We start from the raw sequence: 9,025 nt of genomic DNA on the forward strand, positions 1-9,025 counted from the left end.
GGCCAAACAAAAGCTTTGATTGTAGTCATCCAATAAGGGTCTGGCAAAGCATAAAAACGTGGAACTGGGACGAGACGCTTCTGCAGGTTTAGAACCGGAACCACAGGAACCAGAATCTGGGAGGCAGGCAGGAGAAGTGGAGGTGTGGGCAAGTGGTTGAAGAGCTGGTTTGGTTGACTGGAGAGGAAGCTCAGGAGCAGGCCTCAGAACAGAAGATGGAGCCTCTATGGGCTCGCGACAGTTCTCCCTGTGCAGTGCCTAAAAGTATTACCTTTTTTGTATAACAAAGCATAATATCAGATGACAACATGGCTACACAGGAAATGGCACAGATACTAGGTTATTATTGGCTGGGTAAAGTGTTTATAAACTCAACATCTTGTGATTGTTGCAGTATTTATCACTTGGAGCCGGGTGGTGCTTTTCTCCATCACCATGATATTAATAATAATGACTTGCCGGATGTGGGGGTATGGCTCAAACACTGGTGCCTGACTCCACATACGCGCCTTGATCCACAGTACTGCTCGTAGAGTTGGATGAAAAGTGCCTCAAACACACGATTGCAGTCAGGTCACTGTGCTGGGATTCTCCCTCCTGCAAAGTATTTGCAAAGGTATTGAGTAGCATTAGTGTAGTACAAGACATGATGTAATGGCTTGCCTTGCAGTATTGTCATGCTTGCTCAGAGTATTCATTTAGAATATATTTGTTTGTGAATGTGAGCTTAATTCAAATTGTATTCATGATTGTAATCGTGAAAATCTGTTGATTCTTGGTATTGTACGGATAATAAATTGTTGTGTTGGTAGATCTATAGTCTCCCGTGTGTACAAGGAAATATGAAAACAGGCAAGAGAGGAGATTTAACGCTGGTTATGTTGGCTGCCATTGTCATCTCCTTTATTTTACACAGATCAGATATTCTTAGCATTGTTATCTCAATCAATGAATAATCTACACAATTTCTTCTGTATGACTGATTAAATAAACCCAATAACCAAAATAAACCTTCAAATCAAATTCATTTATCTAATTACATTAATATAAATATTAAGTATGAATGTGACTCTTAACAGATATACTGTAGTAAAAGATAACACTTTCAGTGGTGTTTAATGCCAAGTCTGTAGACCTACCCATTTTAATTACAGTAAATTACCCATACAAATTAGCAATTCATTATCTCAACTAAAACAATAATAGGTCTACTTTGAGAGTGAATAACAGTATCAAAACAGGCACCATCAAAATGGCCTACATTTAAACAACACTTTATCCGCCCTACACCATTATACATTGCTGTTCCAAGTGATATAAATGTGCTGGTTGTATAAAACACTAGTAAATCCTAAACTAAGTCATAAAATCACAATGAAGCGCTTTACCTAAACAAATTAGCAATTCATTATCGCAACTAAAACAATAGGTCTACTTTGAGAGTGAATAACCGTATCAAAACAGGCACCATCAAAATGGCCTACATTTAAACAACAGTTTATCTGTCCTACATTATACATTGCTGTTCCAAGTGATATAAATGTGCTGGTTGTATAAAACAGGGTTCATACACATTTTGACCAATAGATTTCCATGACTTTTCAATGACTTTTCCATGACTAAACATTTTGAGAAACTTCTGGTGTGTACATGAAAAAGTGATCAAATGTAGTATTTAAACTAACAATGAGAAATCCAAACTATTGATGTTTGCTTCCTTTGGCATGGCTCGTTAATGCCGCCTCTCCCATGTTTGAAATGTGAAATGCTTTGCCACCACAGAAACCCACAATTTTGCTCATCCCAGGTAAATGAATGACATGAAAATATGAATATAACAAATTTCCATGACTTCTCCAAAACATTTGGGATTACATTTTTTTTCAAGCACTTTTCCAGGCCTGGAAATAGCCATTTTAAAATTCCATGACTTTTCCAGGTTTTTCATGACCGTATGAACCCTGATAAAACACTAGTTAATCGTAAACTACGTCATAAAATCACACTGAAGAGCTTTGTGGCCACATACCTAGTTCAGGCGTTCTCACGGCGACGTAGGGCAGCAGGCGTCTTAGTGGCGACGAACTTATCCACACGTCGAGAGTAGATGTACATTTTGTCTGAATTTCCTTCTGTACGTCGCCGTGACACCGCCGCCGGTGGACGGATCTTCCATGCCGTCGCCGTGACGTCGCTGCTGGTCTCTCGTCTGCAGTCCCAATCAATCCCATTCAAAATTTCACACGTTCCCACGGCGACGTAGGGTAGGCTGCTCCTTCGCCTCTTCCAGGGAATCCTTAGGTTTGGCACTATCCACTCGCCATATGCTTCCCGCCGCCTCGGCCAATAGTATCAGAGAATGTCTAATATGAGGGTAGAGGGGGGTCAAGGTGAGGGTAGAGGGGGGGGGGTCACGGTGAGGGTAGAGGGGGGGGGGGGGGGTGAGGGTGAGGGTAGAGGGGGGGGGGCTCAAGGTGAGGGTAGAGGGGGGGGGGTCACGGTGAGGGTAGAGGGGGGGGGGGGGGTCAAGGTGAGGGTAGAGGGGGGGGGGTCACGGTGAGGGTAGAGGGGGGGGGGGGGGTCAAGGTGAGGGTAGAGGGGGGGGGTCACGGTGAGGGTAGAGGGGGGGGGGGGTCAAGGTGAGGGTAGAGGGGGGGGGGGTCAAGGTGAGGGTAGAGGGGGGGGGTCAAGGTGAGGGTAGAGGGGGGTCAAGGTGAGGGTAGGGGGGGGGGTCAAGGTGAGGGTAGGGGGGGGGGTCAAGGTGAGGGTAGAGGGGGGGGTCAAGGTGAGGGTAGAGGGGGGGGGTCAAGGTGAGGGTAGAGGGGGGGGGTCAAGGTGAGGGTAGAGGGGGGGGGTCAAGGTGAGGGTAGAGGGGGGGGTCAAGTTGAGGGTAGAGGGGGGGGGTCAAGGTGAGGGTAGAGGGGGGGGTCAAGGTGAGGGTAGAGGGGGGGTCAAGGTGAGGGTAGAGGGGGGGTCAAGGTGAGGGTAGAGGGGGGGGTCAAGGTGAGGGTAGAGGGGGGGGTCAAGGTGAGGGTAGAGGGGGGGTCAAGGTGAGGGTAGAGGGGGGGTCAAGGTGAGGGTAGAGGGGGAGGGGGGGGTCAAGGTGAGGGTAGAGGGGGGGGGTAGGGTAGATGTGTATAGGTTAACTCATTATGGTCAGTATTAAACATCACATAATGCACAACATGCAGAAAAAGCCACACAACCAGGTAGAATTTGTTATATACGATTTTATATAAACACCATGAGTATACATTTTATAAAATCGTTTACACATTGAAACATTTTGGGAAGCGATTTGTCCAATGTCCGAACCCATTTTGATCACAAAGCGTATATCGTGAATCCAGCGCAGCCATCTGTCCCTAACTCTGTCCCTAACACTGAACCCCGACGCCTTGAAGGACAAGGAACCCTCCCACCGTGGGGAGGAAGGAACCCTCGATGGAACACGCTAGGTGCATCCAAACGTGCAACAGATGGTGAGAAGGTCACGTTGCGTGAGTGTGGAGGAGATGAATCCACAGGCCAAAGTCCTGTTGTGTGAGTGTGGAGTAGATGAATCCACAGGCCAAAGTCCTGTTGTGTGAGTGTGGAGTAGATGAATCCACAGGCCAAGGTCACGTTGTGTGAGTGAAGGAGATGAATCCACAGGCCAGCGATGAGTGGCGGTTGTTGATCACTGAAATGTGGACAGAGGAAAACAGCATATTGTTCAGTTGACTGTCTAGATAGTGTCACATTATCAAAAGGTTATTACACCTGTAGTCAATGAACACGATATCCATGTCATCTTCAGCAGTGGGCTACTGACCTAAGGGACTCCAGCTGGTCAGAGATACAGGCTTGACGCAGCTCAGGTGTGTGTCCCAGACTGGACACAGCATTTCAACTGCACCTTACAAAGACGGATGATATGAATACAAAAGGACACAACGATTCAGTTATCTGGCAGACCGTCCGAGCCAAAGAGTCTTGGTGAATTCAGAAGTGCGCCATGCCATGTAGTCTGAGAACTCAGGGGTGGAACCCAGCACCATTTGATGGAGAGCCCAACACCCCATCCTACCCCGTTTAGAGTTCCATCAGCAACAGACTCACCTTCCAGATGCATGGCTCCTTCAGCTCTCTCCTCAGTGGATATCCCCTTGGAGTCGGGTGTCACTCGCCCCACCCTGATGTCCTTCACCAGGCAGGTCCTCCATCACCTCCCTATGCCCCGCCTTCCTGTTTGGGGACAAACAGGGCCGTTTGGCCTCAATGTCTGGGCACAATCAAAGTGGTAGTTGGCTATAATGTCTGGTAGTAAACTGTTGTTTCCCAGTACAAGTCATGTTTAGTTCATGCAAACATACCAGTACTACTTGTTGGCAGGCAGACTCATGGTTCTCCAGGTGCACGGCTCCTCCATCAGCTCTCCTCAGGCAAGGACTCCTGGTCTGTGTAAACAGTGGTGGTAGTTGAGCAATTGGGGGGGGGGGGGTATTCTTGTGACGCCCAGTTTAAACCAAAGCCCTGGCTGGAGTGTTAATGAGGGCATTGAATATGATTCGTTTTATTCTTTCCAACTTGCATAGAAACTAAAGCAAATGCAAAGCAGCTATAGTTTGTAATCTTTTAAGTCAGAACACTGAAATATTTTAGTTGATGAAAATGCTGTTCAGTTCCATAAATAATTGAATCACTTAGTTCTGATCGTCACATGACTGAACACAATGATGACCCACAGCTGTCCTTTACCTTCCTGAGACCTCTGCAGTCGCATCGTAGCGATCGTAGATCCGAGCGGATCCTGGTGGGTCAGCGATACAATCAGGATATGAAAAAAAAAAACATTCTCACACCTCAGTAGACAGTTTTTCTTCATTTTAAAAGGGGACATTATACCACCAGGTGTGAGTGTGATTAGCCTTACAAGCCGTTTCCAAAATCTGACACATATTACATCACTACTGGGCGTGTACACCTAGATCTGTGCTGGATAGATGAGCAACGTTTACTTCGGTCCACTGGGTAGGCTGGTAGAATGATCTGTTCAGCACAGATCTAGGTGGACACGCCCACTAGTGATGTCATATGGGGCAGATTTTCAAAACCGCTTGTTAGGCTAATCACACTCACACCTGGTGGTATAATACATCCCCTTTACAGAATAACAACTTTCAGAACTCATGTGAGAAATCAGACGCTGCAGCCTCACATGAGAGCAAAATTGTGAGTGAATAAATCCTGTTCACTCACAGCTCCATTAACCCAGCGACTTTTTTCTCAAAATCATTCTGATCAAAACGATGGCTGAAGAGACCGATGTAGGGCTGGTGGAGTGGCTAGTCTAGCAGCCTACTCCTTCACATTGAGGTGGCAGTGTAAGGTATAATCACCTCAGGGTCGGCTGTCCTTGCCCCCCCACCGAGGGACGTCCTTCACCAGCGGGTCCTCAGCACGGCTCCATCACCACCCCTCCATCACAGAGTCCTGGTCTGGAGCAAAAAGCAGGGAATTTGCCTCATGTCCACCATGTTCAGTTCATGCAAACCAGTGCAAACCAGTACCACCTGTTGGCAGGTAGATTCATGGTCGTCCTCCAGATGCAGTTCCTCCATCAGCCAAGGCCATCGGGTCTGTAACAAACAGGGGTGGTAGTTGAGCAGTGGGTGGGATTATTCTTTGGACGCCTCTTTTAAACCATTCTGAACCAAAGTACTGGCTTTTGGTGTAAAATGTAGAGGAATAGAAGACACTGCAAGTTAAAAAAAATAAATAAGAACCATGCACACACTTGAAAATGTGTTATGCAGGAGAATGGTAGAACATTCTGTGAATTCAACAGCACACATTTGAAATTTGACTGTTAACATTATTCAAACTGTCTTCTGCCTCAGCTGAAACTCAATATTTAAAACAAACGATAAAACTTGTAGAATTCTTGTACCAGTAGCGTAGACTCTAGCCTTCACATTGAGGGGTTAGAGTCTCAATAAAACTTCTTCACTGATGGCTCCATTAAGCCAAGGACGGTTTTCTCTAAATCTGCCATATTAGATGACGGCTGAAGTAACCGATTTTAGAACAGAAACCGTTCAGTAGCAGTGAGAGTGATAATCAATTTAGAGACTGGCTGCATTCACCCCAACATCATTCTTAAGGCAGGACCTCCACCACGGCTCCTCCGTCGGCTCTCGTCCACCATGGCTCCTCCGTCGGCTCTCGACCACCATGGCTCTGTCGGCTCTCGTCCACCATGGCGCTGTCGGCTCTCGTCCACCATGGCTCCATCGGATCTCCTCCATCAGCCCTCCTCCTCAACCAACGCGTCCTGACCTAACAAACGGCAGTAGTTGGGTCCAAAATCAGCCATATTAGATGACGGCTGAAGTAACCGATTTTAGAACAGAAACCGTTCAGTAGCAGTGAGAGTGATAATCAATTTAGAGATTGGCTGCATTCACCCCGACATCATTCTTAAGGCAGGACCTCCACCACGGCTCCTCCGTCGGCTCTCGTCCACCACGGCTCCCCCGTCGGCTCTCGTCCACCATGGCTCCGTCGGCTCTCGTCCACCATGGCTCCGTCGGCTCTCGTCCACCATGGCTCCGTCGGCTCTCGTCCACCATGGCTCCGTCGGCTCTCCTCCATCAGCCCTCCTCCTCCACCAACGCGTCCTGACCTAACATGAAACGGCATTAGTTGGGTCCAAAATCTGGTAACAAAGCCGGGGAGGTCAAACCTGCACACCCTTGCTTTTGTAAAGGGGAAAAAATATCTAACTTCAAGTTTACAAGTTGACTCGTTGAGAAATGTATAAACTACTACTGTCAGAATGAAAATCTGAGAAAGATAATAAAAAATAAATCAGCCTCAACAATTAGTTTCAGAGCGGCTTGGAGATGGTACCCTGGTCCACCCTGCTGCCCCATTACTGGTCCAGGTAGTGGGGTTACCCTCTGGTCCCCAGCCTCACGTCCACCCAGCTGTGTTGTACAATATTTAACTAAACCTTGGGAGACGACGTGCCATTTCTAAACTGCTGTAAATTAGCTTTATTAATCAACTACATTTACATTGAGGGCATTTAGCAGATGCTTTTAACCAAAGTGATGAGTAAATTTTTCAGAAAGAGAAGCAATAAACTAGACACAGGTTGGACGTCTTCAGGAAGCGGACTCCCAAACACTAAATCAAGGTACTGAACCATCATAATCAAGCACATTAACATCCAATATTCATCCTTTTAACGCAAAAATCAACATTGATCGAAAGCCACTTACACCGATAGAGCCTGGTTCAACTGCTCGGCCACATCTCCTCCCACCGACCACGCTGCAGAGATCACTGAGAAGATCATAATGTTATAAAAGATTGGTAAATACTGTGGGAATCAATGTGAAAGCTTCAATATCAAACACTCACATGTGCGGTTGGATTGACATCTTCTGCATCATACAGGATCAGGACTGCAAGGCCTGGAGTTTCCCCCCGTCTGTTAGCACAACATTCATCCATTTAAAAACACCACGACGCGCTTTACATCACTGCCTCACCAATAATAAACTGAACATCAATATAAGAGTTCTTGGTCACCACGTATCTTAGTTGCCTTGTGCTTAGTTTGATTTATTCAAAAGTCAAAGGTTTATGGTAGCATTTGCGCAACAATTAACTTTACTTTTCTAAACAGCTATACCATTGGATAATACGTGAATAAGCACACTTACATTTAACCCTTCCTTTTGTTTCTGAAGTCTAGCAGAAACTATATTGAGCAGATCACAGCCCAGATATTTAGAACACTAGCAATATCAATAGTAATTTAGATAGTAAAATGATACTTAGCCACATTCAGCTGCTGGGTTGTTGAAGAACTAAAAAGCCGTAGTATGTAAATGCCGTCGTCTCCATCTTTTACGCGACCCGATAAATGTGTGCGCAGAAAATCGAGAGTTGATTGTAGAGCGCAGTTATCAAAGTAGTTTGCGGGATAATTAAAAAAAAATATATTTTAAGAGTGCCCTTCCTAATTTCTAGTGCATAAGGATTTACCAATAATCGCAGATGGTTACCTATAGAAATGGGGCACTGCCAGATTGCCTTAATTGGGTACGCTCATTAGTTATGAGGTTTACGCAAATGCCAATATTGATCGTACTGCCACACGCCATAATAAGGTGTGGATGACATAACGCAATTGCCAATCCTGATCGTACTGCCAGACGCCATAATAAGGTGTGGATGACGTAACGCAATTGCCAATCCTGTTCGTACTGCCAGTTATCCTCCACCACACAGTACTGCAGCATTAGAGCTTCACAGACTGCACAAAACTAACTACCAACCTCTACAGAAACCCCAAGCCCCGTCATACTGGAATCGTAACGTTCCAGTACGAACCATCCCTAAGTAACGTAACCAGCACCTCACCTTGAGCTGAACGACGATGAAGATCTTGTGGTCGTCTCATTGCAAAATACAGCCAACAGACTTACCTTGAGGCGATCTGGTAGTTTGTTGCTGTTGGTTTATGTACAAAACATTTTGACTAAACATTTCAGTTACCCCATTTAACTAATTATCTACCAATTAACAATGCTTGCCAGTGTACAAAAAAAGCTAACTAATCTGTCTTTTGGCTACTTCCTCGCTTCACATCGCATGAGCATTGTCATATTGATCCGGGTGTGGTCTGAGTGGCCAGAGATGCATGTTAGGATACTGTGCTGTCTGAAGTCTACTGTTCTGTAGACGTGCCCCCCTCCGGAGAAACAGTGTTCAAAAGGGCTGTTGCATCAGTTACATGACCTGGAACATCCGTCAAGACTGTGACAGGGACTCCCCAAGGAGAGACGCCATGGGTAGGATGCGAGGGCTCTTTCTCAGCGACTAGAATACACCACAGCGCCTACGGGAGGGAACCATTGCACACATTTCAATATTCCTCTTCATAGATCTTGAAGCCCAAGATTTCTTTTCCTCCTCAGCTGAAGAAGAGCTTGGTTACAGCATGAAGAGAACCCTAGTTGGGATGTTA

At 46.1% G+C, this 9,025-nt stretch overlaps 1 long non-coding RNA gene across 2 annotated transcripts; it reads right to left on the reverse strand.

The window, feature by feature from the left end:
• Positions 1 to 3,273: 3,273 nt before the first annotated feature.
• LOC132454608 (uncharacterized) lies at positions 3,274 to 4,441 on the reverse strand. 2 transcript variants are annotated; one of them, XR_009524955.1, is made up of 4 exons: positions 4,356 to 4,441; positions 4,102 to 4,227; positions 3,815 to 3,892; positions 3,274 to 3,682 (listed from the first exon to the last, which is right to left on the reverse strand). It is a non-coding gene; the product is annotated as an uncharacterized LOC132454608 (long non-coding RNA). The 2 variants fall into 2 exon arrangements; XR_009524956.1 differs by having other exon boundaries at positions 3,815 to 3,898.
• Between the last annotated feature and the right edge of the window lie 4,584 nt (positions 4,442 to 9,025).

The sequence above is a fragment of the Gadus macrocephalus genome, chromosome 3 (assembly GCF_031168955.1).
Source record: "Gadus macrocephalus chromosome 3, ASM3116895v1".
NCBI lineage: Eukaryota > Metazoa > Chordata > Actinopteri > Gadiformes > Gadidae > Gadus > Gadus macrocephalus.